Raw genomic sequence first — 24,377 nt, 5'->3', positions numbered from 1 at the left:
GCGCTGGCATGTGTTTACCTGTGTTACCTGGCTCAAACATAAGGAGCAACTTAACAAACCTCCACTATTTCACCCAGTCCAAGCGCTGGCGTTTACCTGTGTCACCTGGCTCAAACATCAGGACCAACTTAACAAACCTTCACTACTTCGCCCGGTCCAAGCGCTGGCATGTGTTTACCTGTGTTACCTGCCTCAAAGATGAAAGCCAGTTCATCTCTCTCGTCAACGGCCACACCACGTTGAAAACACCGCTTCTCGTCCGATCAGCGAAGTTAAGCGACGTTGGGTCTGGATAGTACTTGGATGGGTGACCGCCTGGGAACACCAGATGCTGTTGGCATCCCTCTTTTTATTTGATTTCTCTTAACTTTTCACTTTGCGGTCCTGGTGACTCTTTTCTTTTCATATAGCTTTCGGCCTTTCGTTATGTTATCTATTTTTTTTCTTTTCCGTATAATTTTTAGCCTTTCGTTTTGCACCCCTCTTCTTTTCTTTTCCTTTAATTAGGTTTTAGCCTTTCCTTTGCATTCCTCTTTTCTTTTCATCCAGGTCTTAGCCTTTCGCTTTGCATCCCTCTTTTCGTTTTATTTAGGTTTTTGACTTTGGTTTTTCACCATTTCTTTTAATTAATCATTTCTTTTTCCGTGCCTTTTTTTTTTTTTTTTTTTTTTTTCATTTCATTTAGCTGAGCCTTTCGTTTTAGAAAATTTTGACGGTGGTTACGTAACTTTATTTATTTATTAATTAATTAATTTATTTATACTTCACCGGGGTCCCAGCGCTGGCATGTGTTTACCTGTGTTACCTGGCTCAAACATAAGGAGCAACAACAAACCTCCACTACTTCACCCAGTCCAAGCGCTGGCGTTTACCTGTGTCACCTGGCTCAAACATCAGGACCAACAACAAACCTTCACTACTTCCCCCGGTCCCAGCGCTGGCATGTGTTTACCTGTGTTACCTGCCTCAAAGATGAAAGCCAGTTCATCTCTCGTCAACGGCCACACCACGTTGAAAACACCGCTTCTCGTCCGATCAGCGAAGTTAAGCGACGTTGGGTCTGGATAGTACTTGGATGGGTGACCGCCTGGGAACACCAGATGCTGTTGGCATCCCTCTTTTTATTTGATTTCTCTTAACTTTTCACTTTGCGGTCCTGGTGACTCTTTTCTTTTCATATAGCTTTCGGCCTTTCGTTATGTTATCTATTTTTTTTTTTTCCGTATAATTTTTAGCCTTTCGTTTTGCACCCCTCTTCTTTTCTTTTCCTTTAATTAGGTTTTAGCCTTTCCTTTGCATTCCTCTTTTCTTTTCATCCAGGTCTTAGCCTTTCGCTTTGCATCCCTCTTTTCGTTTTATTTAGGTTTTGGACTTTCGTTTTTCACCATTTCTTTTCATTAAGCATTTCGTTTTCCGTGCAAAATTTTGACGGTGGTTACGTAACTTTATTTATTTATTAATTAATTAATTTATTTATACTTCACCGGGGTCCCAGCGCTGGCATGTGTTTACCTGTGTTACCTGGCTCAAACATAAGGAGCAACTTAACAAACCTCCACTACTTCACCCAGTCCAAGCGCTGGCGTTTACCTGTGTCACCTGGCTCAAACATCAGGACCAACTTAACAAACCTTCACTACTTCGCCCGGTCCAAGCGCTGGCATGTGTTTACCTGTGTTACCTGCCTCAAAGATGAAAGCCAGTTCATCTCTCTCGTCAACGGCCACACCACGTTGAAAACACCGCTTCTCGTCCGATCAGCGAAGTTAAGCGACGTTGGGTCTGGATAGTACTTGGATGGGTGACCGCCTGGGAACACCAGATGCTGTTGGCATCCCTCTTTTTATTTGATTTCTCTTAACTTTTCACTTTGCGGTCCTGGTGACTCTTTTCTTTTCATATAGCTTTCGGCCTTTCGTTATGTTATCTATTTTTTTTCTTTTCCGTTTAATTTTTAGCCTTTCGTTTTGCACCCCTCTTCTTTTCTTTTCCTTTAATTAGGTTTTAGCCTTTCCTTTGCATTCCTCTTTTCTTTTCATCCAGGTCTTAGCCTTTCGCTTTGCATCCCTCTTTTCGTTTTATTTAGGTTTTGGACTTTCGTTTTTCACCATTTCTTTTCATTAAGCATTTCGTTTTCCGTCCCATACTTTTTTCTTTCCATTTAGCTGAGCCTTTCGTTTTAGAAAATTTTGACGGTGGTTACGTAACTTTATTTATTTATTAATTAATTAATTTATTTATACTTCACCGGGGTCCCAGCGCTGGCATGTGTTTACCTGTGTTACCTGGCTCAAACATAAGGAGCAACTTAACAAACCTCCACTACTTCACCCAGTCCAAGCGCTGGCGTTTACCTGTGTCACCTGGCTCAAACATCAGGACCAACTTAACAAACCTTCACTACTTCGCCCGGTCCAAGCGCTGGCATGTGTTTACCTGTGTTACCTGCCTCAAAGATGAAAGCCAGTTCATCTCTCTCGTCAACGGCCACACCACGTTGAAAACACCGCTTCTCGTCCGATCAGCGAAGTTAAGCGACGTTGGGTCTGGATAGTACTTGGATGGGTGACCGCCTGGGAACACCAGATGCTGTTGGCATCCCTCTTTTTATTTGATTTCTCTTAACTTTTTCACTTTGCGGTCCTGGTGACTCTTTTCTTTTCATATAGCTTTCGGCCTTTCGTTATGTTATCTATTTTTTTTCTTTTCCGTATAATTTTTAGCCTTTCGTTTTGCACCCCTCTTCTTTTCTTTTCCTTTAATTAGGTTTTAGCCTTTCCTTTGCATTCCTCTTTTCTTTTCATCCAGGTCTTAGCCTTTCGCTTTGCATCCCTCTTTTCGTTTTATTTAGGTTTTGGACTTTCGTTTTTCACCATTTCTTTTCATTAAGCATTTCGTTTTCCGTGCCTTTTTTTTTTTTTTTTTTTTTTCCATTTAGCTGAGCCTTTCGTTTTAGAAAATTTTGACGGTGGTTACGTAACTTTATTTATTTATTAATTAATTAATTTATTTATACTTCACCGGGGTCCCAGCGCTGGCATGTGTTTACCTGTGTTACCTGGCTCAAACATAAGGAGCAACTTAACAAACCTCCACTACTTCACCCAGTCCAAGCGCTGGCGTTTACCTGTGTCACCTGGCTCAAACATCAGGACCAACTTAACAAACCTTCACTACTTCGCCCGGTCCAAGCGCTGGCATGTGTTTACCTGTGTTACCTGCCTCAAAGATGAAAGCCAGTTCATCTCTCGTCAACGGCCACACCACGTTGAAAACACCGCTTCTCGTCCGATCAGCGAAGTTAAGCGACGTTGGGTCTGGATAGTACTTGGATGGGTGACCGCCTGGGAACACCAGATGCTGTTGGCATCCCTCTTTTTATTTGATTTCTCTTAACTTTTTCACTTTGCGGTCCTGGTGACTCTTTTCTTTTCATATAGCTTTCGGCCTTTCGTTATGTTATCTATTTTTTTTCTTTTCCGTATAATTTTTAGCCTTTCGTTTTGCACCCCTCTTCTTTTCTTTTCCTTTAATTAGGTTTTAGCCTTTCCTTTGCATTCCTCTTTTCTTTTCATCCAGGTCTTAGCCTTTCGCTTTGCATCCCTCTTTTCGTTTTATTTAGGTTTTGGACTTTCGTTTTTCACCATTTCTTTTCATTAAGCATTTCGTTTTCCGTGCCTTTTTTTTTTTTTTTCTTTTTTTTTTCCATTTAGCTGAGCCTTTCGTTTTAGAAAATTTTGACGGTGGTTACGTAACTTTATTTATTTATTAATTAATTAATTTATTTATACTTCACCGGGGTCCCAGCGCTGGCATGTGTTTACCTGTGTTACCTGGCTCAAACATAAGGAGCAACTTAACAAACCTCCACTATTTCACCCAGTCCAAGCGCTGGCGTTTACCTGTGTCACCTGGCTCAAACATCAGGACCAACTTAACAAACCTTCACTACTTCGCCCGGTCCAAGCGCTGGCATGTGTTTACCTGTGTTACCTGCCTCAAAGATGAAAGCCAGTTCATCTCTCTCGTCAACGGCCACACCACGTTGAAAACACCGCTTCTCGTCCGATCAGCGAAGTTAAGCGACGTTGGGTCTGGATAGTACTTGGATGGGTGACCGCCTGGGAACACCAGATGCTGTTGGCATCCCTCTTTTTATTTGATTTCTCTTAACTTTTCACTTTGCGGTCCTGGTGACTCTTTTCTTTTCATATAGCTTTCGGCCTTTCGTTATGTTATCTATTTTTTTTTTTTCCGTATAATTTTTAGCCTTTCGTTTTGCACCCCTCTTCTTTTCTTTTCCTTTAATTAGGTTTTAGCCTTTCCTTTGCATTCCTCTTTTCTTTTCATCAAGGTCTTAGCCTTTCGCTTTGCATCCCTCTTTTCGTTTTATTTAGGTTTTGGACTTTCGTTTTTCACCATTTCTTTTCATTAAGCATTTCGTTTTCCGTGCAAAATTTTGACGGTGGTTACGTAACTTTATTTATTTATTAATTAATTAATTTATTTTTACTTCACCGGGGTCCCAGCGCTGGCATGTGTTTACCTGTGTTACCTGGCTCAAACATAAGGAGCAACTTAACAAACCTCCACTACTTCACCCAGTCCAAGCGCTGGCGTTTACCTGTGTCACCTGGCTCAAACATCAGGACCAACTTAACAAACCTTCACTACTTCGCCGGGTCCAAGCGCTGCCATGTGTTTACCTGTGTTACCTGCCTCAAAGATGAAAGCCAGTTCATCTCTCTCGTCAACGGCCACACCACGTTGAAAACACCGCTTCTCGTCCGATCAGCGAAGTTAAGCGACGTTGGGTCTGGATAGTACTTGGATGGGTGACCGCCTGGGAACACCAGATGCTGTTGGCATCCCTCTTTTTATTTGATTTCTCTTAACTTTTTCACTTTGCGGTCCTGGTGACTCTTTTCTTTTCATATAGCTTTCGGCCTTTCGTTATGTTATCTATTTTTTTTCTTTTCCGTATAATTTTTAGCCTTTCGTTTTGCACCCCTCTTCTTTTCTTTTCCTTTAATTAGGTTTTAGCCTTTCCTTTGCATTCCTCTTTTCTTTTCATCCAGGTCTTAGCCTTTCGCTTTGCATCCCTCTTTTCGTTTTATTTAGGTTTTGGACTTTCGTTTTTCACCATTTCTTTTCATTAAGCATTTCGTTTTCCGTGCAAAATTTTGACGGTGGTTACGTAACTTTATTTATTTATTAATTAATTAATTTATTTATACTTCACCGGGGTCCCAGCGCTGGCATGTGTTTACCTGTGTTACCTGGCTCAAACATAAGGAGCAACTTAACAAACCTCCACTACTTCACCCAGTCCAAGCGCTGGCGTTTACCTGTGTCACCTGGCTCAAACATCAGGACCAACTTAACAAACCTTCACTACTTCGCCGGGTCCAAGCGCTGCCATGTGTTTACCTGTGTTACCTGCCTCAAAGATGAAAGCCAGTTCATCTCTCTCGTCAACGGCCACACCACGTTGAAAACACCGCTTCTCGTCCGATCAGCGAAGTTAAGCGACGTTGGGTCTGGATAGTACTTGGATGGGTGACCGCCTGGGAACACCAGATGCTGTTGGCATCCCTCTTTTTATTTGATTTCTCTTAACTTTTCACTTTGCGGTCCTGGTGACTCTTTTCTTTTCATATAGCTTTCGGCCTTTCGTTATGTTATCTATTTTATTTTTTCCGTATAATTTTTAGCCTTTCGTTTTGCACCCCTCTTCTTTTCTTTTCCTTTAATTAGGTTTTAGCCTTTCCTTTGCATTCCTCTTTTCTTTTCATCAAGGTCTTAGCCTTTCGCTTTGCATCCCTCTTTTCGTTTTATTTAGGTTTTGGACTTTCGTTTTTCACCATTTCTTTTCATTAAGCATTTCGTTTTCCGTGCCTTTTTTTTTTTTTCTTTTTTTTTTCCATTTAGCTGAGGCTGTCGTTTTAGAAATTTTTGTCGGTGTTTACGTTACTTTCTTTATTAATTAATTAATTTATTTATACTTCACCGGGGTCCCAGCGCTGGCATGTGTTTACCTGTGTTACCTGGCTCAAACATAAGGAGCAACTTAACAAACCTCCACTACTTCACCCAGTCCAAGCGCTGGCGTTTACCTGTGTCACCTGGCTCAAACATCAGGACCAACTTAACAAACCTTCACTACTTCGCCCGGTCCAAGCGCTGGCATGTGTTTACCTGTGTTACCTGCCTCAAAGATGAAAGCCAGTTCATCTCTCTCGTCAACGGCCACACCACGTTGAAAACACCGCTTCTCGTCCGATCAGCGAAGTTAAGCGACGTTGGGTCTGGATAGTACTTGGATGGGTGACCGCCTGGGAACACCAGATGCTGTTGGCATCCCTCTTTTTATTTGATTTCTCTTAACTTTTTCACTTTGCGGTCCTGGTGACTCTTTTCTTTTCATATAGCTTTCGGCCTTTCGTTATGTTATCTATTTTTTTTCTTTTCCGTATAATTTTTAGCCTTTCGTTTTGCACCCCTCTTCTTTTCTTTTCCTTTAATTAGGTTTTAGCCTTTCCTTTGCATTCCTCTTTTCTTTTCATCCAGGTCTTAGCCTTTCGCTTTGCATCCCTCTTTTCGTTTTATTTAGGTTTTGGACTTTCGTTTTTCACCATTTCTTTTCATTAAGCATTTCGTTTTCCGTGCCTTTTTTTTTTTTTTTTTTTTTTTTTTTCCATTTAGCTGAGCCTTTCGTTTTAGAAAATTTTGACGGTGGTTACGTAACTTTATTTATTTATTAATTAATTAATTTATTTATACTTCACCGGGGTCCCAGCGCTGGCATGTGTTTACCTGTGTTACCTGGCTCAAACATAAGGAGCAACTTAACAAACCTCCACTACTTCACCCGGTCCAAGCGCTGGCGTTTACCTGTGTCACCTGGCTCAAACATCAGGACCAACTTAACAAACCTTCACTACTTCGCCCGGTCCAAGCGCTGGCATGTGTTTACCTGTGTTACCTGCCTCAAAGATGAAAGCCAGTTCATCTCTCTCGTCAACGGCCACCACGTTGAAAACACTCGTCCGATCAGCGAAGTTAAGCGACGTTGGGTCTGGATAGTACTTGGATGGGTGACCGCCTGGGAACACCAGATGCTGTTGGCATCCCTCTTTTTATTTGATTTCTCTTAACTTTTCACTTTGCGGTCCTGGTGACTCTTTTCTTTTCATATAGCTTTCGGCCTTTCGTTATGTTATCTATTTTTTTTCTTTTCCGTTTAATTTTTAGCCTTTCGTTTTGCACCCCTCTTCTTTTTTTTTTCCTTTAATTAGCTTTTAGCCTTTCCTTTGCATTCCTCTTTTCTTTTCATCAAGGTCTTAGCCTTTCGCTTTGCATCCCTCTTTTCGTTTTCTTTAGCTTTTGGACTTTCGTTTTTCACCATTTCTTTTCATTAAGCATTTCGTTTTCCGTGCCTTTTTTTTTTTTTTTTTTTTTTTTAGCCGAGCCTTTCGTTTTAGAAAATTTTGACGGTGGTTACGTAACTTTATTTATTTATTAATTAATTAATTTATTTTTACTTCACCGGGGTCCCAGCGCTGGCATGTGTTTACCTGTGTTACCTGGCTCAAACATAAGGAGCAACTTAACAAACCTCCACTACTTCACCCGGTCCAAGCGCTGGCGTTTACCTGTGTCACCTGGCTCAAACATCAGGACCAACTTAACAAACCTTCACTACTTCGCCCGGTCCAATCTCTGGCATGTGTTTACCTGTGTTACCTGCCTCAAAGATGAAAGCCAGTTCATCTCTCTCGTCAACGGCCACACCACGTTGAAAACACCGCTTCTCGTCCGATCAGCGAAGTTAAGCGACGTTGGGTCTGGATAGTACTTGGATGGGTGACCGCCTGGGAACACCAGATGCTGTTGGCATCCCTCTTTTTATTTGATTTCTCTTAACTTTTCACTTTGCGGTCCTGGTGACTCTTTTCTTTTCATATAGCTTTCGGCCTTTCGTTATGTTATCTATTTTTTTTCTTTTCCGTTTAATTTTTAGCCTTTCGTTTTGCACCCCTCTTCTTTTTTTTTCCTTTAATTAGCTTTTAGCCTTTCCTTTGCATTCCTCTTTTCTTTTCATCAAGGTCTTAGCCTTTCGCTTTGCATCCCTCTTTTCGTTTTCTTTAGCTTTTGGACTTTCGTTTTTCACCATTTCTTTTCATTAATCATTTTGTTTTGCGTGCCTTTTTTTTTTTTTTTTTTTTTTTTTTCCATGTCGCTGAGCCTTTCGTTCTAGAAAATTTTGACGGTGGTTACGTAACTTTATTTATTTATTAATTAATTTATTTTTACTTCACCGGGGTCCCAGCGCTGGCATGTGTTTACCTGTGTTACCTGGCTCAAACATAAGGAGCAACTTAAAAAACCTCCACTACTTCACCCAGTCCAAGCGCTGGCGTTTACCTGTGTCACCTGGCTCAAACATCAGGACCAACTTAACAAACCTTCACTACTTCGCCCGGTCCAAGCGCTGGCATGTGTTTACCTGTGTTACCTGCCTCAAAGATGAAAGCCAGTTCATCTCTCTCGTCAACGGCCACACCACGTTGAAAACACCGCTTCTCGTCCGATCAGCGAAGTTAAGCGACGTTGGGTCTGGATAGTACTTGGATGGGTGACCGCCTGGGAACACCAGATGCTGTTGGCATCCCTCTTTTTATTTGATTTCTCTTAACTTTTCACTTTGCGGTCCTGGTGACTCTTTTCTTTTCATATAGCTTTCGGCCTTTCGTTATGTTATCTATTTTTTTTCTTTTCCGTTTAATTTTTAGCCTTTCGTTTTGCACCCCTCTTCTTTTTTTTTCCTTTAATTAGCTTTTAGCCTTTCCTTTGCATTCCTCTTTTCTTTTCATCAAGGTCTTAGCCTTTCGCTTTGCATCCCTCTTTTCGTTTTCTTTAGCTTTTGGACTTTCGTTTTTCACCATTTCTTTTCATTAAGCATTTCGTTTTCCGTGCCTTTTTTTTTTTCTTTTTTTTTTTCATTTAGCTGAGCCTTTCGTTTTAGAAAATTTTGACGGTGGTTACGTAACTTTATTTATTTATTAATTAATTAATTTATTATACTTCACCGGGGTCCCAGCGCTGGCATGTGTTTACCTGTGTTACCTGGCTCAAACATCAGGAGCAACAACAAACCTCCACTACTTCACCCGGTCCAAGCGCTGGCGTTTACCTGTGTCACCTGGCTCAAACATCAGGACCAACTTAACAAACCTTCACTACTTCGCCCGGTCCAAGCGCTGGCATGTGTTTACCTGTGTTACCTGCCTCAAGATGAAAGCCAGTTCATCTCTCTCGTCAACAACCACACCACGTTGAAAACACCGCTTCTCGTCCGATCAGCGAAGTTAAGCGACGTTGGTCTGGATAGTACTTGGATGGGTGACCGCCTGGGAACACCAGATGCTGTTGGCATCCTCTTTTATTGATTTCTCTTAACTTTTCACTTTGCGGTCCTGGTGACTCTTTTCTTTTCATATAGCTTTCGGCCTTTCGTTATGTTATCTATTTTTTCTTTTCCGTTTAATTTTTAGCCTTTCGTTTTGCACCCTCTTCTTTTTCCTTTAATTAGCTTTTAGCCTTTCCTTTGCATTCCTCTTTTCTTTTCATCAAGGTCTTAGCCTTTCGCTTTGCATCCCTCTTTTCGTTTTCTTTAGCTTTTGGACTTTCGTTTTCACCATTTCTTTTCATTAAGCATTTCGTTTTCCGTGCCTTTTTTTTTTTTTTTTTTTTTTTAGCTGAGCCTTTCGTTTTAGAAAATTTTGACGGTGGTTACGTAACTTTCTTTATTTATTAATTAATTAATTTATTTTTACTTCACCGGGGTCCCAGCGCTGGCATGTGTTTACCTGTGTTACCTGGCTCAAACATAGGAGCAACTTAACAAACCTCCACTACTTCACCCAGTCCAAGCGCTGGCGTTTACCTGTGTCACCTGGCTCAAACATCAGGACCAACAACAAACCTTCACTACTTCGCCCGGTCCAAGCGCTGGCATGTGTTTACCTGTGTTACCTGCCTCAAAGATGAAAGCCAGTTCATCTCTCTCGTCAACAACCACACCACGTTGAAAACACCGCTTCTCGTCCGATCAGCGAAGTTAAGCGACGTTGGGTCTGGATAGTACTTGGATGGGTGACCGCCTGGGAACACCAGATGCTGTTGGCATCCCTCTTTTTATTTAATTTCTTTTAACTTTTCACTTTGCGCTCCTGGTGACTCTTTTCTTTTCATATAGCTTTCGGCCTTTCGTTATGTTTTCTATTTTTTTCTTTTCCGTTTAATTTTTAGCCCTTCGTTTTGCACCCCTCTTCTTTTCTTTTCCTTTAATTAGCTTTTAGCCTTTCCTTTGCATTCCTCTTTTCTTTTCATCAAGGTCTTAGCCTTTCGGTTTGCATCCCTCTTTTCGTTTTATTTAGCTTTTGGACTTTCGTTTTTCACCATTTCTTTTCATTAAGCATTTCGTTTTCCGTGCCTTTTTTTTTTTCTTTTTTTTTTTTCATTTAGCTGAGCCTTTCGATTTAGAAAATTTTGACGCTGATTACGTAACTTTATTTATTTATTAATTAATTAATTTATTTTTACTTCACCGGGGTCCCAGCGCTGGCATGTGTTTACCTGTGTTACCTGGCTCAAACATAAGGAGCAACTTAACAAACCTCCACTACTTCACCCGGTCCAAGCGCTGGCGTTTACCTGTGTCACCTGGCTCAAACATCAGGACCAACTTAACAAACCTTCACTACTTCGCCCGGTCCAAGCGCTGGCATGTGTTTACCTGTGTTACCTGCCTCAAAGATGAAAGCCAGTTCACCTCTCTCGTTAACGGCCACACCACGTTGAAAACACCGCTTCTCGTCCGATCAGCGAAGTTAAGCGACGTTGGGTCTGGATAGTACTTGGATGGGTGACCGCCTGGGAACACCAGATGCTGTTGGCATCCCTCTTTTTATTTGATTTCTCTTAACTTTTCACTTTGCGGTCCTGGTGACTCTTTTCTTTTCATATAGCTTTCGGCCTTTCGTTATGTTATCTATTTTTTTCTTTTCCGTTTAATTTTTAGCCTTTCGTTTTGCACCCCTCTTCTTTTTTTTTCCTTTAATTAGCTTTTAGCCTTTCCTTTGCATTCCTCTTTTCTTTTCATCAAGGTCTTAGCCTTTCGCTTTGCATCCCTCTTTTCGTTTTCTTTAGCTTTTGGACTTTCGTTTTTCCCCATTTATTTTCATTAATCATTTCGTTTTCCGTGCCTTTTTTTTTTTTTTTTTTTTTTTTAGCTGAGCCTTTCGTTTTAGAAAATTTTGACGGTGGTTACGTAACTTTATTTATTTATTAATTAATTAATTTATTTTTACTTCACCGGGGTCCCAGCGCTGGCATGTGTTTACCTGTGTTACCTGGCTCAAACATAAGGAGCAACTTAACAAACCTCCACTACTTCACCCGGTCCAAGCGCTGGCGTTTACCTGTGTCACCTGGCTCAAACATCAGGACCAACAACAAACCTTCACTACTTCGCCCGGTGCAAGCGCTGGCATGTGTTTACCTGTGTTACCTGCTTCAAAGATGAAAGCCAGTTCACCTCTCGTCAACGGCCACACCACGTTGAAAACACCGCTTCTCGTCCGATCAGCGAAGTTAAGCGACGTTGGGTCTGGATAGTACTTGGATGGGTGACCGCCTGGGAACACCAGATGCTGTTGGCATCCCTCTTTTTATTTGATTTCTCTTAACTTTTCACTTTGCGGTCCTGGTGACTCTTTTCTTTTCATATAGCTTTCGGCCTTTCGTTATGTTATCTATTTTTTTCTTTTCCGTTTAATTTTTAGCCTTTCGTTTTGCACCCCTCTTCTTTTTTTTTCCTTTAATTAGCTTTTAGCCTTTCCTTTGCATTCCTCTTTTCTTTTCATCAAGGTCTTAGCCTTTCGCTTTGCATCCCTCTTTTCGTTTTCTTTAGCTTTTGGACTTTCGTTTTTCACCATTTCTTTTCATTAAGCATTTCGTTTTCCGTGCCATTTTTTTTTTTTTTTTTTTTTTAGCTGAGCCTTTCGTTTTAGAAAATTTTGACGGTGGTTACGTAACTTTATTTATTTATTAATTAATTAATTTATTTATACTTCACCGGGGTCCCAGCGCTGGCATGTGTTTACCTGTGTTACCTGGCTCAAACATAAGCAACTTAACAAACCTCCACTACTTCACCCGGTCCAAGCGCTGGCGTTTACCTGTGTCACCTGGCTCAAACATCAGGACCAACTTAACAAACCTTCACTACTTCGCCCGGTCCAAGCGCTGGCATGTGTTTACCTGTGTTACCTGCCTCAAAGATGAAAGCCAGTACATCTCTCACGTCAACGGCCACACCAAGTTGAAAACACCGCTTCTCGACCGATCAGCGAAGTAAAGCGACGTTGGGTCTGGATATTACTAGTATGGGTGACCGCCTGGGAAAACCAGATGCTGTTGGCATCCCTCTTGTTATTACATTTCTCTTAACTTTTCACTTTGCGGTCCTGGTGACTCTTTTCTTTTCATATAGCTTTCGGCCTTTCGTTATGTTATCTATTTTTTCTTTTCCGTTTAATTTTAGCCTTTCGTTTTGCACCCCTCTTCTTTTTTTTCCTTTAATTAGCTTTTAGCCTTTCCTTTGCATTCCTCTTTTCTTTTCATCAAGGTCTTAGCCTTTCGCTTTGCATCCCTCTTTTCGTTTTCTTTAGCTTTTGGACTTTCGTTTTTCACCATTTCTTTTCATTAAGCATTTCGTTTTCCGTGCCTTTTTTTTTTTTTTTTTTTTTTTTAGCCGAGCCTTTCGTTTTAGAAAATTTTGACGGTGGTTACGTAACTTTATTTATTTATTAATTAATTAATTTATTATACTTCACCGGGGTCCCAGCGCTGGCATGTGTTTACCTGTGTTACCTGGCTCAAACATCAGGACCAACTTAACAAACCTTCACTACTTCGCCCGGTCCAAGCGCTGGCGTTTACCTGTGTCACCTGGCTCAAACATCAGGACCAACTTAACAAACCTTCACTACTTCGCCCGGTCCAAGCGCTGGCATGTGTTTACCTGTGTTACCTGCCTCAAAGATGAAAGCCAGTTCATCTCTCTCGTCAACGGCCACACCACGTTGAAAACACCGCTTCTCGTCCGATCAGCGAAGTTAAGCGACGTTGGGTCTGGATAGTACTTGGATGGGTGACCGCCTGGGAACACCAGATGCTGTTGGCATCCCTCTTTTTATTTGATTTCTCTTAACTTTTCACTTTGCGGTCCTGGTGACTCTTTTCTTTTCATATAGCTTTCGGCCTTTCGTTATGTTATCTATTTTTTTCTTTTCCGTTTAATTTTTAGCCTTTCGTTTTGCACCCCTCTTCTTTTTTTTTCCTTTAATTAGCTTTTAGCCTTTCCTTTGCATTCCTCTTTTCTTTTCATCAAGGTCTTAGCCTTTCGCTTTGCATCCCTCTTTTCGTTTTCTTTAGCTTTTGGACTTTCGTTTTTCACCATTTCTTTTCAATAAGCATTTCGTTTTCCGTGCCTTTTTTTTTTTTTTTTTTTTTTTTAGCCGAGCCTTTCGTTTTAGAAAATTTTGACGGTGGTTACGTAACTTTATTTATTTATTAATTAATTAATTTATTTTTACTTCACCGGGGTCCCAGCGCTGGCATGTGTTTACCTGTGTTACCTGGCTCAAACATAAGGAGCAACTTAACAAACCTCCACTACTTCACCCGGTCCAAGCGCTGGCGTTTACCTGTGTCACCTGGCTCAAACATCAGGACCAACTTAACAAACCTTCACTACTTCGCCCGGTCCAAGCGCTGGCATGTGTTTACCTGTGTTACCTGCCTCAAAGATGAAAGCCAGTTCATCTCTCTCGTCAACGGCCACACCACGTTGAAAACACCGCTTCTCGTCCGATCAGCGAAGTTAAGCGACGTTGGGTCTGGATAGTACTTGGATGGGTGACCGCCTGGGAACACCAGATGCTGTTGGCATCCCTCTTTTTATTTGATTTCTCTTAACTTTTCACTTTGCGGTCCTGGTGACTCTTTTCTTTTCATATAGCTTTCGGCCTTTCGTTATGTTATCTATTTTTTCTTTTCCGTTTAATTTTAGCCTTTCGTTTTGCACCCTCTTCTTTTTTTCCTTTAATTAGCTTTTAGCCTTTCCTTTGCATTCCTCTTTTCTTTTCATCAAGGTCTTAGCCTTTCGCTTTGCATCCCTCTTTTCGTTTTCTTTAGCTTTTGGACTTTCGTTTTTCACCATTTCTTTTCATTAAGCATTTCGTTTTCCGTGCCTTTTTTTTTTTTTTTTTTTTTTTTTTTTTTTTTTAGCTGAGCCTTTCGTTTTAGAAAATTTTGACGGTGGTTACGTAACTTTATTTATTTATTAATTAATTAATTTATTATACTTCACCGGGGTCCCAGCGCTGGCATGTGTTTACCTGTGTTACCTGGCTCAAACATAAGGAGCAACTTAACAAACCTCCACTACTTCACCCGGTCCAAGCGCTGGCGTTTACCTGTGTCACCTGGCTCAAACATCAGGACCAACTTAACAAACCTTCACTACTTCGCCCGGTCCAAGCGCTGGCATGTGTTTACCTGTGTTACCTGCCTCAAAGATGAAAGCCAGTTCATCTCTCGTCAACACACCACGTTGAAAACACCGCTTCTCGTCCGATCAGCGAAGTTAAGCGACGTTGGGTCTGGATAGTACTTGGATGGGTGACCGCCTGGGAACACCAGATGCTGTTGGCATCCCTCTTTTTATTTGATTTCTCTTAACTTTTCACTTTGCGGTCCTGGTGACTCTTTTCTTTTCATATAGCTTTCGGCCTTTCGTTATGTTATCTATTTTTTTTCTTTTCCGTTTAATTTTTAGCCTTTCGTTTTGCACCCCTCTTCTTTTTTTTTCCTTTAATTAGCTTTTAGCCTTTCCTTTGCATTCCTCTTTTCTTTTCATCAAGGTCTTAGCCTTTCGCTTTGCATCCCTCTTTTCGTTTTCTTTAGCTTTTGGACTTTCGTTTTTCACCATTTCTTTTCATTAAGCATTTCGTTTTCCGTGCCTTTTTTTTTTTTTTTTTTTTTTTTTTTTTTTTAGCTGAGCCTTTCGTTTTAGAAAATTTTGACGGTGGTTACGTAACTTTATTTATTTATTAATTAATTAATTTATTTTTACTTCACCGGGGTCCCAGCGCTGGCATGTGTTTACCTGTGTTACCTGGCTCAAACATAAGGAGCAACTTAACAAACCTCCACTACTTCACCCGGTCCAAGCGCTGGCGTTTACCTGTGTCACCTGGCTCAAACATCAGGACCAACTTAACAAACCTTCACTACTTCGCCCGGTCCAAGCGCTGGCATGTGTTTACCTGTGTTACCTGCCTCAAAGATGAAAGCCAGTTCATCTCTCTCGTCAACGGCCACACCACGTTGAAAACACCGCTTCTCGTCCGATCAGCGAAGTTAAGCGACGTTGGGTCTGGATAGTACTTGGATGGGTGACCGCCTGGGAACACCAGATGCTGTTGGCATCCTTCTTTTTATTTGATTTCTCTTAACTTTTCACTTTGCGGTCCTGGTGACTCTTTTCTTTTCATATAGCTTTCGGCCTTTCGTTATGTTATCTATTTTTTTCTTTTCCGTTTAATTTTTAGCCTTTCGTTTTGCACCCCTCTTCTTTTTTTTTTCCTTTAATTAGCTTTTAGCCTTTCCTTTGCATTCCTCTTTTCTTTTCATCAAGGTCTTAGCCTTTCGCTTTGCATCCCTCTTTTCGTTTTCTTTAGCTTTTGGACTTTCGTTTTTCACCATTTCTTTTCAATAAGCATTTCGTTTTCCGTGCCATTTTTTTTTTTTTTTTTTTTTTTTTTTTTAGCTGAGCCTTTCGTTTTAGAAAATTTTGACGGTGGTTACGTAACTTTATTTATTTATTAATTAATTAATTTATTTATACTTCACCGGGGTCCCAGCGCTGGCATGTGTTTACCTGTGTTACCTGGCTCAAACATAAGGAGCAACTTAACAAACCTCCACTACTTCACCCGGTCCAAGCGCTGGCGTTTACCTGTGTCACCTGGCTCAAACATCAGGACCAACTTAACAAACCTTCACTACTTCGCCCGGTCCAAGCGCTGGCATGTGTTTACCTGTGTTACCTGCCTCAAAGATGAAAGCCAGTTCACCTCTCGTCAACGGCCACACCACGTTGAAAACACCGCTTCTCGTCCGATCAGCGAAGTTAAGCGACGTTGGGTCTGGATAGTACTTGGATGGGTGACCGCCTGGGAACACCAGATGCTGTTGGCATCCCTCTTTTTATTTGATTTCTCTTAACTTTTTCACTTTGCGGTCCTGGTGACTCTTTTCTTTTCATATAGCTTTCGGCCTTTCGTTATGTTATCTATTTTTTTTCTTTTCCGTTTAATTTTTAGCCTTTCGTTTTGCACCCCTCTTCTTTTCTTTTCCTTTAATTAGGTTTTAGCCTTTCCTTTGCATTCCTCTTTTCTTTTCATCCAGGTCTTAGCCTTTCGCTTTGCATCCTCTTTTCTTTTTTTTTCGGTTTTGGAATTTGGTTTTTCAAAATTTATTTTAATTAAGCATTTCGTTTTCCGTGCCTTTTTTTTTTTTTTTTTTTTTTTTTTTTTTCATTTAGCTGAGCCTTTCGTTTTAGAAAATTTTGACGGTGGTTACGTAACTTTATTTATTTATTAATTAATTTATTTATACTTCACCGGGGTCCCAGCGCTGGCATGTGTTTACCTGTGTTACCTGGCTCAAACATAAGGAGCAACTTAACAAACCTCCACTACTTCACCCGGTCCAAGCGCTGGCGTTTACCTGTGTCACCTGGCTCAAACATCAGGACCAACTTAACAAACCTTCACTACTTCGCCCGGTCCAAGCGCTGGCATGTGTTTACCTGTGTTACCTGCCTCAAAGATGAAAGCCAGTTCATCTCTCTCGTCAACGGCCACACCACGTTGAAAACACCGCTTCTCGTCCGATCAGCGAAGTTAAGCGACGTTGGGTCTGGATAGTACTTGGATGGGTGACCGCCTGGGAACACCAGATGCTGTTGGCATCCCTCTTTTTATTTGATTTCTCTTAACTTTTCACTTTGCGGTCCTGGTGACTCTTTTCTTTTCATATAGCTTTCGGCCTTTCGTTATGTTATATATTTTTTTACTTTCCCGTTTAATTTTACCCCTTCCTTTTGCAACCCCTCTTATTTTTTTTTCCTTTAATTAGCTTTTAGCCTTTCCTTTGCATTCCTCTTTTCTTTTCATCAAGGTCTTAGCCTTTCGCTTTGCATCCCTCTTTTCGTTTTCTTTAGCTTTTGGACTTTCGTTTTCACCATTTCTTTTCATTAAGCATTTCGTTTTCCGTGCCTTTTTTTTTTTTTTTTTTTTTTTTTTTTTAGCTGAACCTTTCGTTTTGAAAATTTTGACGGTGGTTACGTAACTTTATTTATTTATTAATTAATTAATTTATTTATACTTCACCGGGGTCCCAGCGCTGGCATGTGTTTACCTGTGTTACCTGGCTCAAACATAAGCAACTTAACAAACCTCCACTACTTCACCCGGTCCAAGCGCTGGCGTTTACCTGTGTCACCTGGCTCAAACATCAGGACCAACTTAACAAACCTTCACTACTTCGCCCGGTCAAGCGCTGGCATGTGTTTACCTGTGTTACCTGCCTCAAAGATGAAGCCAGTTCATCTCTCTCGTCAACAACCACACCACGTTGAAAACACCGCTTCTCGTCCGATCAGCGAAGTTAAGCGACGTTGGGTCTGGATAGTACTTGGATGGGTGACCGCCTGGGAACACCAGATGCTGTTGGCATCCCTCTTTTTATTTGATTTCTCTTAACTTTTCACTTTGCGGTCCTGGTGACTCTTTTCTTTTCATATAGCTTTCGGCCTTTCGTTATGTTATCTATTTTTTTCTTTTCCGTTTAATTTTTATCCTTTCGTTATGCAACCCTCTTCTTTTTTTTTTCCTTTAATTAGCTTTTAGCCTTTCCTTTGCATTCCTCTTTTCTTTTCATCAAGGTCTTAGCCTTTCGCTTTGCATCCCTCTTTTCGTTTTCTTTAGCTTTTGGACTTTCGTTTTTCACCATTTCTTTTCATTAAGCATTTCGTTTTCCGTGCCTTTTTTTTTTTTTTTTTTTTTTTTTTTTTAGCTGAGCACTTCGGTTTATAAAATTTTGACGGTGGTTAAGTAACTTTATTTTATTTTAAATTAATTAATTAATTTATTTATACTTCACCGGGTCCCAGCGCTGGCATGTGTTTACCTGTGTTACCTGGCTCAAACATAAGGCAACAACAAACCTCCACTACTTCACCGGTCCAAGCGCTGGCGTTTACCTGTGTCACCTGGCTCAAACATCAGGACCAACTTAACAAACCTTCACTACTTCGCCCGGTCCAAGCGCTGGCATGTGTTTACCTGTGTTACCTGCCTCAAAGATGAAAGCCAGTTCATCTCTCTCGTCAACGGCCACACCACGTTGAAAACACCGCTTCTCGTCCGATCAGCGAAGTTAAGCGACGTTGGGTCTGGATAGTACTTGGATGGGTGACCGCCTGGGAACACCAGATGCTGTTGGCATCCCTCTTTTTATTTGATTTCTCTTAACTTTTCACTTTGCGGTCCTGGTGACTCTTTTCTTTTCATATAGCTTTCGGCCTTTCGTTATGTTATCTATTTTTTTTCTTTTCCGTTTAATTTTTAGCCTTTCGTTTTGCACCCCTCTTCTTTTTTTCCTTTAATTAGCTTTTAGCCTTTCCTTTGCATTCCTCTTTTCTTGTCATCAAGGTCTTAGCCTTTCGCTTTGCATCCCTCTTTTCGTTTTATTTAGCTTTTGGACTTTCGTTTTGCACCATTTCTTTTCATTAAGCATTTCGTTTTCGTGCCTTTTTTTTTTTTTTTTTTTTTTTTTTTTTTTAGCTGAACCTTTCGTTTTGAAAATTTTGACGGTGGTTACGTAACTTTATTTATTTATTAATTAATTAATTTATTTTACTTCACCAGGGTCCCAGCGCTGGCATGTGTTTACCTGTGTTACCTGGCTCAAACATAAGGAGCAACAACAAACCTCCACTACTTCACCCGGTCCAAGCGCTGGCGTTTACCTGTGTCACCTGGCTCAAACATCAGGACCAACTTAACAAACCTTCACTACTTCGCCGGTCCAAGCGCTGGCATGTGTTTACCTGTGTTACCTGCCTCAAAGATGAAAGCCAGTTCATCTCTCTCGTCAACGGCCACACCACGTTGAAAACACCGCTTCTCGTCCGATCAGCGAAGTTAAGCGACGTTGGGTCTGGATAGTACTTGGATGGGTGACCGCCTGGGAACACCAGATGCTGTTGGCATCCCTCTTTTTATTTGATTTCTCTTAACTTTTCACTTTGCGATCCTGGTGACTCTTTTCTTTTCATATAGCTTTCGGCCTTTCGTTATGTTATCTATTTTTTTTCTTTTCCGTTTAATTTTTAGCCTTTCGTTTTGCACCCCTCTTCTTTTTTTTTTCCTTTAATTAGCTTTTAGCCTTTCCTTTGCATTCCTCTTTTCTTTTCATCAAGGTCTTAGCCTTTCGCTTTGCATCCCTCTTTTCGTTTTCTTTAGCTTTTGGACTTTCGTTTTTCACCATTTCTTTTCATTAAGCATTTCGTTTTCCGTGCCTTTTTTTTTTTTTTTTTTTTTTTTTTTTTAGCTGAGCCTTTCGTTTTAGAAAATTTTGACGGTGGTTACGTAACTTTATTTATTTATTAATTAATTAATTTATTTTTACTTCACTGGATTCCCAGCACTGGCATGTGTTTACCTGTGTTACCTGGCTCAAACATCAGGACCAACTTAACAAACCTTCACTACTTCACCCGGTCCAAGTGCTGGTATGTGTTTACCTGTGTCACCTGGCTCAAACATCAGGACCAACTTAACAAACCTTCACTACTTTACCCGGTCTAAGCGTGGCATATGTTTACCTGTGTTACCTGGCTCAAAGATGAAAGCCAGTTCATTTCTCGTCAACAGCCACACCACGTTGAAAACACCGCTTCTCGTCCGATCAGCGAAGTTAAGCGACGTTGGTCTGGATAGTACTTGGATGGGTGACCGCCTAGAACACCAGATGCTGTTGGCATCCCTCTTTTATTTGATTTCTCTTAACTTTTCACTTTGCGATCCTGGTGACTCTTTTCTTTTCATATAGCTTTCGGCCTTTCGTTATGTTATCTATTTTTTTCTTTTCCGTTTAATTTTAGCCTTTCGTTTGCACCTCTTCTTTTTCCTTTAGCTTTTAGCTTTCTTTGCATTCCTCTTTTCTTTTTCATCTAGGTCTTAACCTTTCGCTTTTGCATCCCTCTTTTCGTTTTAGCTTTTGGACTTTCGTTTTACCATTTCTTTTCATTAAAAGCATTTCATTTTCCGTGCCTTTTTTTTTTTTTTTTTTTTTTTTTAGCTGAACCTTTCGTTTTAGAAAATTTTGACGGTGGTTACGTAACTTTATTTATTTATTAATTAATTTGTGTTTACCTCTTACCTGGCTCAAAAACCTTCACTACTTATTTATTTTGCTTCATGGTCCCAGCACTGGCATGTGTTTACCTGTTACCTGGCTCAAACATCAGGACAACTTAACAAACCTTCACTACTTCACCCCGGTCCAAGTGCTGGTATGTGTTTACCCTGGCTCAAACTGTTTACCTGTGTCACCTGGCTCAAACATCAACAAACCTTCCTGCTTCTTGGCGGTCCAAGCGCTGGCATGTGTTTACCAGTGTCACCTGGCAGAAATCAGAACCAACAACAAGCATTCACTAATTCATGCGATCAAGCGCTGGCATTTTACCTGTTACCTGCCTCCGAGATGGTAATTCCTGCTTTATCGTCAGCCGCCTGGGAACGCAGATGCTGTTGGCATCCCTCTTTATTTAATTTCTTTAAACTTTCACTTTGCTCTCTTGGTGACTCTTATTTTCATATAAACTCTCGGCGTTTCGTTCTTATTTTTTCTTTTCCATTTTAATTTTTAGCCTTTCGTTTTTACCTCTTCTTTTCTTTCCTTTAACTTTGCCTTTCTTTTGCATTCCTCTTTTCTTTCATCTAGGTCTTGTGCTTCCTTTACATCCCTGTTTTCATTTTATTTAGCTTTTGGACTTTCGTTTTTTGCTGTTTTTTTCATTAAACATTTAGTTTTTTGCTTCCTTTTTCTTTTCATTTAGCTCAATTCATTTTTTTAGAAATTTGTGACGTTCGTTACGTAACTTTTATATATTTATTCATTTTTTCTTCCAATGTGCCTTTTGGCACAGTATACAAGGATTGCTGAACAACTGTGTTTTAAACAATCGATCCAGCTTTCCTTTTGTCCTTAGAAGCCCGTGGTCCCCATGTTTTTCATTACTAAATCACTGAATAAGTTTGTGTGTGTGTGTGTGTGTGTGTGTGTGTGTGTGTGTGTGTGTGTGTGTGTGTGTGTGTGTGTAGTTCAGTTTTTTGTGCCATGAAAAAGTGTATCATAATAACACCTGGTAAATTCATGTACATTTCCTGGAAATTTGAAAAACTAATAAACCTTCATTTAACTTCACAGGGGTCCCAGCACAGCATGTGTTTACCTGTGTTTACCTGGCTCAAACTTATCAGGACCAACAACAAACCTTCACTACTTCATCGGTCCAAGCGCTGGCATGTGTTTTACCTGTCTTACCTGGCTCAAACATCACAGGACCAGCTTACAAACCTTCACTTACCCTTCACCCGGTCCAAGCGCTGGCATGTGTTTACCTGTGTTGCCGGCTCAAACATCAGGACCAACTTAACAAACGGAAATGCCGACCAGAAACGCAGCCTTCTTTGTCATTTACGCAAGGACAAATGACGTAAAGCTATAACCGTTCTGAGGAACTGGCGAGAAATACCGCCGCATGATCAAAGCTTGGTATAAATAACAAAACGGATGCCAGTAACATCAAAATCTCAGAATCCTCCGAGGGTCGGTGCGAATCTAGCTTTTTACAGTAAGGCCTTCATCACAAACAACAGGCTTGTCCTTTTGCTCACAAACGTCAGTTCGCTAACTTGGCATGGAGCAATTTTTTCTACGATTCAACTGTGCTCGCTTCCTGATAGCATCCGCCAAACCCTCTTGGAGCAGCCCGTTTCAGGAGGCTGCTCTGTGATAAGTGGCTCTTCGAAAGCCAAAAAAGCATGAGCGAGGCACCAGCAGAAGCTCCAGCGTGAAAGGTATTCAACCCATAAAACCCCGACTCGAATCACATTAAAACTTGCTATGTCAGCACTCGTAGCCTTCGTAACAAATTTGAAGACTTAGAAGTCCTCGCAGCTTACAAATCATTATCACATCATCAGATCGCACTGAATCTTGGAGATGAGACACTTCAAATAGGAATTTCATTGCTTCTTCCGTCGCTGCTTCTTCTTCCTTCCTAAACTGTACTTCTTCTTCTTCCGTCGCTGTTTCTTCTTCTTCCCGTCGCTGCTTCTTCTTCTTCCGTCGCTTCTTCTCCTTCTCTCGTCCTGTTTCTTCTTCTTCCGTCCTTTCTTCTTCTTCTTCCGTCCTTTGTTTCTTCTTCTTTCGTCGCTGTTTCTTCTTCTTCCGTCTTATTTCTTCTTCTTCCGTCCTTTGTTTTCATTTCCGTCCTTTTCTTCTTCCATCTCACTGTTTCTTTGTCCTTCTTCTTCTTCTTCCGTCGCCTTTCTTCTTCTTCGTCCTTTTTCTTCTTCTTCCGTCCTTTGTTTCTTCTTCTTCCGTCGCTATTTCGCCTTCCATCCTTTCTTCTTCATCTTCTTCTTCTTCTTCCGTCCTTTCTTCTTCTTCTTCGTCGCTGTTCTTCTTCTTCCGTCGCTGTTTCTTCTTCCGTCCTTTCTTACCTTTACGTCCTTTATTTCTTCTTCTTCCGTCTTCCCGTCATTTCTTCTTCTTCCGTCGCTGCTTCTTCTTCTTCCGTCGCTGCTTCTTCTTCTTCCGTCGCTGCTTCTTCTTCCGTCTCGTCAACTGTTTCTTCTTCTTCCGTCATGTTTCTTCCGTCCTTCTTCTTCTTCTTCCGTCGCTTCTTCTTCTTGTTTCTTCTTCTTCCGTCCTTCTTTCTTCTTCTTCGTCCCTTCTTCTTAATCACTGCTTCTTCTTCTTATCGTCCTTTTCTTCTTCTTCCGTCCTTCTTCTTCTTCTTCCGTCGCTGCTTCTTCTTCTTCCGTCCTTCCTCTTCTTCTTCCATCGCTGCTTCTTCTTCTTCTTCTTCCGTCGCTGTTTCTTCTTCTTCCGTCCCCATATTTCTTCTTCTTCCGTCCTGCTTCTTCTTCTTCCATGCTTCTTCTTCTTCTTCCATCCTTTCTTCTTCTTCTTCCATCGCTTCTTCTTCTTCTTCCATCTTCTTCTTCTTCTTCATCCTTCTTCTTCTTCTTCCGTCCTTCTTCTTCTTCTTCCGTCGCTGTTTCTTCTTCTTCCGTCGCTTCTTCTTCTTCCACCGTCCTTTGCTTCTTCTTCTTCCGTCGCTTCTTCTTCTTCTTCCGTCGCTGTTTCTTCTTCTTTCGTCGCTTCTTCTTCTTCTTCCGTCCTGCTTCTTCTTCTTCTTCGTCCTTTCATTTCTTCTTCTTCCGTCGCTGTTTCTTCTTCTTCCGTCTTCTTCCATCTGCTTCTTCTTCTTCCGTCTTCTTCTTCCAGTCGCTGTTTTTTCTTCTTCCGTCGCTTCTTCTTCTTCTTCCGTCGTTCTTCTTCTTCTTCTTCTTTACTTCTTCTTCTTCCGTCGCTTCTTCTTCTTCCGTCGCTGCTTCTTCTTCTTCCGTCGCTTCTTCTTCTTCCGTCCTTCTTTCTTCTTCTTCCGTCCTGCTTCTTCTTCTTCCGTCCTTCTTCTTCTTCTTCGTCGCTTTCTTCTTCTTCTTCCGTCGCTGTTCTTCTATCCCTTCTTCTTCTTCTTCCGTCGCTTTCTTCTTCTTCTGTCGCTGCTTCTTCTTCTTTCGTCACTGCTTCTTCTTCCGTCGCTTTCACTTCTTCTTCCGTCGCTCTCATCGCTGCTTCTTCTTCTTCCGTCCTGTTTCCTTCTTCATCGCTGCTTCTTCTTCCGTCATTCTTCTTCTTCTTCTTCGCTTCTTCCATCCTTCTTCTTCTTCCGTCTTCTTCTTCTTCTTCCGTCGCTGTTTCTTCTTCCGTCATGTTTCTGTCTTCTTGTCTTCTTCTTCTTCTTCCGTCCTTTCTTCTTCTTCTTCCGTCGCTGCTTCTTCTTCTTTTAATCCTTGTTTCTTGCTACCTTTGTCGCTGCTTCTTTCCGTCCTGTTTCTTCTTCTTCCGTCCTGCTTCTTCTTCTTCTTCCGTCG

At 41.1% G+C, this 24,377-nt stretch overlaps 23 non-coding genes and 4 pseudogenes across 23 annotated transcripts; all 27 read left to right on the top strand.

The window, feature by feature from the left end:
- The first annotated feature begins 221 nt into the window (after nt 1-221).
- LOC126983405 (5S ribosomal RNA) lies at nt 222-340 on the top strand. The gene has a single exon (XR_007735874.1). It is a non-coding gene; the product is annotated as a 5S ribosomal RNA (ribosomal RNA).
- A 653-nt stretch (nt 341-993) lies between these two features.
- Nucleotides 994-1,112, top strand: LOC126983403 (5S ribosomal RNA). The gene has a single exon (XR_007735872.1). It is a non-coding gene; the product is annotated as a 5S ribosomal RNA (ribosomal RNA).
- A 603-nt stretch (nt 1,113-1,715) lies between these two features.
- On the top strand, nt 1,716-1,834 carry LOC126983402 (5S ribosomal RNA). The gene has a single exon (XR_007735871.1). It is a non-coding gene; the product is annotated as a 5S ribosomal RNA (ribosomal RNA).
- A 645-nt stretch (nt 1,835-2,479) lies between these two features.
- LOC126983401 (5S ribosomal RNA) lies at nt 2,480-2,598 on the top strand. The gene has a single exon (XR_007735870.1). It is a non-coding gene; the product is annotated as a 5S ribosomal RNA (ribosomal RNA).
- A 652-nt stretch (nt 2,599-3,250) lies between these two features.
- Nucleotides 3,251-3,369, top strand: LOC126983400 (5S ribosomal RNA). Its single transcript, XR_007735869.1, has one exon. It is a non-coding gene; the product is annotated as a 5S ribosomal RNA (ribosomal RNA).
- A 658-nt stretch (nt 3,370-4,027) lies between these two features.
- On the top strand, nt 4,028-4,146 carry LOC126983399 (5S ribosomal RNA). The gene has a single exon (XR_007735868.1). It is a non-coding gene; the product is annotated as a 5S ribosomal RNA (ribosomal RNA).
- Nucleotides 4,147-4,749: 603 nt separating this feature from the next.
- Nucleotides 4,750-4,868, top strand: LOC126983398 (5S ribosomal RNA). The gene has a single exon (XR_007735867.1). It is a non-coding gene; the product is annotated as a 5S ribosomal RNA (ribosomal RNA).
- A 605-nt stretch (nt 4,869-5,473) lies between these two features.
- Nucleotides 5,474-5,592, top strand: LOC126983397 (5S ribosomal RNA). Its single transcript, XR_007735866.1, has one exon. It is a non-coding gene; the product is annotated as a 5S ribosomal RNA (ribosomal RNA).
- A 649-nt stretch (nt 5,593-6,241) lies between these two features.
- LOC126983396 (5S ribosomal RNA) lies at nt 6,242-6,360 on the top strand. Its single transcript, XR_007735865.1, has one exon. It is a non-coding gene; the product is annotated as a 5S ribosomal RNA (ribosomal RNA).
- Nucleotides 6,361-7,019: 659 nt separating this feature from the next.
- Nucleotides 7,020-7,130, top strand: LOC126983420 (5S ribosomal RNA; annotated as a pseudogene).
- Nucleotides 7,131-7,780: 650 nt separating this feature from the next.
- LOC126983395 (5S ribosomal RNA) lies at nt 7,781-7,899 on the top strand. The gene has a single exon (XR_007735864.1). It is a non-coding gene; the product is annotated as a 5S ribosomal RNA (ribosomal RNA).
- A 653-nt stretch (nt 7,900-8,552) lies between these two features.
- On the top strand, nt 8,553-8,671 carry LOC126983394 (5S ribosomal RNA). Its single transcript, XR_007735863.1, has one exon. It is a non-coding gene; the product is annotated as a 5S ribosomal RNA (ribosomal RNA).
- A 649-nt stretch (nt 8,672-9,320) lies between these two features.
- LOC126983416 (5S ribosomal RNA) lies at nt 9,321-9,438 on the top strand. The gene has a single exon (XR_007735885.1). It is a non-coding gene; the product is annotated as a 5S ribosomal RNA (ribosomal RNA).
- A 634-nt stretch (nt 9,439-10,072) lies between these two features.
- On the top strand, nt 10,073-10,191 carry LOC126983412 (5S ribosomal RNA). The gene has a single exon (XR_007735881.1). It is a non-coding gene; the product is annotated as a 5S ribosomal RNA (ribosomal RNA).
- A 653-nt stretch (nt 10,192-10,844) lies between these two features.
- Nucleotides 10,845-10,963, top strand: LOC126983410 (5S ribosomal RNA). Its single transcript, XR_007735879.1, has one exon. It is a non-coding gene; the product is annotated as a 5S ribosomal RNA (ribosomal RNA).
- Nucleotides 10,964-11,607: 644 nt separating this feature from the next.
- On the top strand, nt 11,608-11,726 carry LOC126983392 (5S ribosomal RNA). Its single transcript, XR_007735861.1, has one exon. It is a non-coding gene; the product is annotated as a 5S ribosomal RNA (ribosomal RNA).
- Nucleotides 11,727-12,370: 644 nt separating this feature from the next.
- On the top strand, nt 12,371-12,489 carry LOC126983418 (5S ribosomal RNA; annotated as a pseudogene).
- A 644-nt stretch (nt 12,490-13,133) lies between these two features.
- On the top strand, nt 13,134-13,252 carry LOC126983391 (5S ribosomal RNA). Its single transcript, XR_007735860.1, has one exon. It is a non-coding gene; the product is annotated as a 5S ribosomal RNA (ribosomal RNA).
- A 648-nt stretch (nt 13,253-13,900) lies between these two features.
- Nucleotides 13,901-14,019, top strand: LOC126983390 (5S ribosomal RNA). The gene has a single exon (XR_007735859.1). It is a non-coding gene; the product is annotated as a 5S ribosomal RNA (ribosomal RNA).
- A 650-nt stretch (nt 14,020-14,669) lies between these two features.
- LOC126983417 (5S ribosomal RNA) lies at nt 14,670-14,784 on the top strand (annotated as a pseudogene).
- Nucleotides 14,785-15,441: 657 nt separating this feature from the next.
- On the top strand, nt 15,442-15,560 carry LOC126983389 (5S ribosomal RNA). The gene has a single exon (XR_007735858.1). It is a non-coding gene; the product is annotated as a 5S ribosomal RNA (ribosomal RNA).
- Nucleotides 15,561-16,213: 653 nt separating this feature from the next.
- Nucleotides 16,214-16,332, top strand: LOC126983388 (5S ribosomal RNA). Its single transcript, XR_007735857.1, has one exon. It is a non-coding gene; the product is annotated as a 5S ribosomal RNA (ribosomal RNA).
- A 656-nt stretch (nt 16,333-16,988) lies between these two features.
- Nucleotides 16,989-17,107, top strand: LOC126983387 (5S ribosomal RNA). The gene has a single exon (XR_007735856.1). It is a non-coding gene; the product is annotated as a 5S ribosomal RNA (ribosomal RNA).
- Nucleotides 17,108-17,754: 647 nt separating this feature from the next.
- LOC126983411 (5S ribosomal RNA) lies at nt 17,755-17,873 on the top strand. The gene has a single exon (XR_007735880.1). It is a non-coding gene; the product is annotated as a 5S ribosomal RNA (ribosomal RNA).
- A 652-nt stretch (nt 17,874-18,525) lies between these two features.
- Nucleotides 18,526-18,644, top strand: LOC126983386 (5S ribosomal RNA). The gene has a single exon (XR_007735855.1). It is a non-coding gene; the product is annotated as a 5S ribosomal RNA (ribosomal RNA).
- A 648-nt stretch (nt 18,645-19,292) lies between these two features.
- Nucleotides 19,293-19,411, top strand: LOC126983385 (5S ribosomal RNA). Its single transcript, XR_007735854.1, has one exon. It is a non-coding gene; the product is annotated as a 5S ribosomal RNA (ribosomal RNA).
- A 656-nt stretch (nt 19,412-20,067) lies between these two features.
- LOC126983419 (5S ribosomal RNA) lies at nt 20,068-20,184 on the top strand (annotated as a pseudogene).
- The last annotated feature ends 4,193 nt before the right edge of the window (nt 20,185-24,377 follow it).

This window comes from Eriocheir sinensis, chromosome 53 (assembly GCF_024679095.1).
Source record: "Eriocheir sinensis breed Jianghai 21 chromosome 53, ASM2467909v1, whole genome shotgun sequence".
Classification (NCBI taxonomy): domain Eukaryota; kingdom Metazoa; phylum Arthropoda; class Malacostraca; order Decapoda; family Varunidae; genus Eriocheir; species Eriocheir sinensis.
The sequence above is the reverse complement of the archived record's forward strand: the minus strand, read 5'-3'. Positions and strand labels throughout refer to the sequence as shown.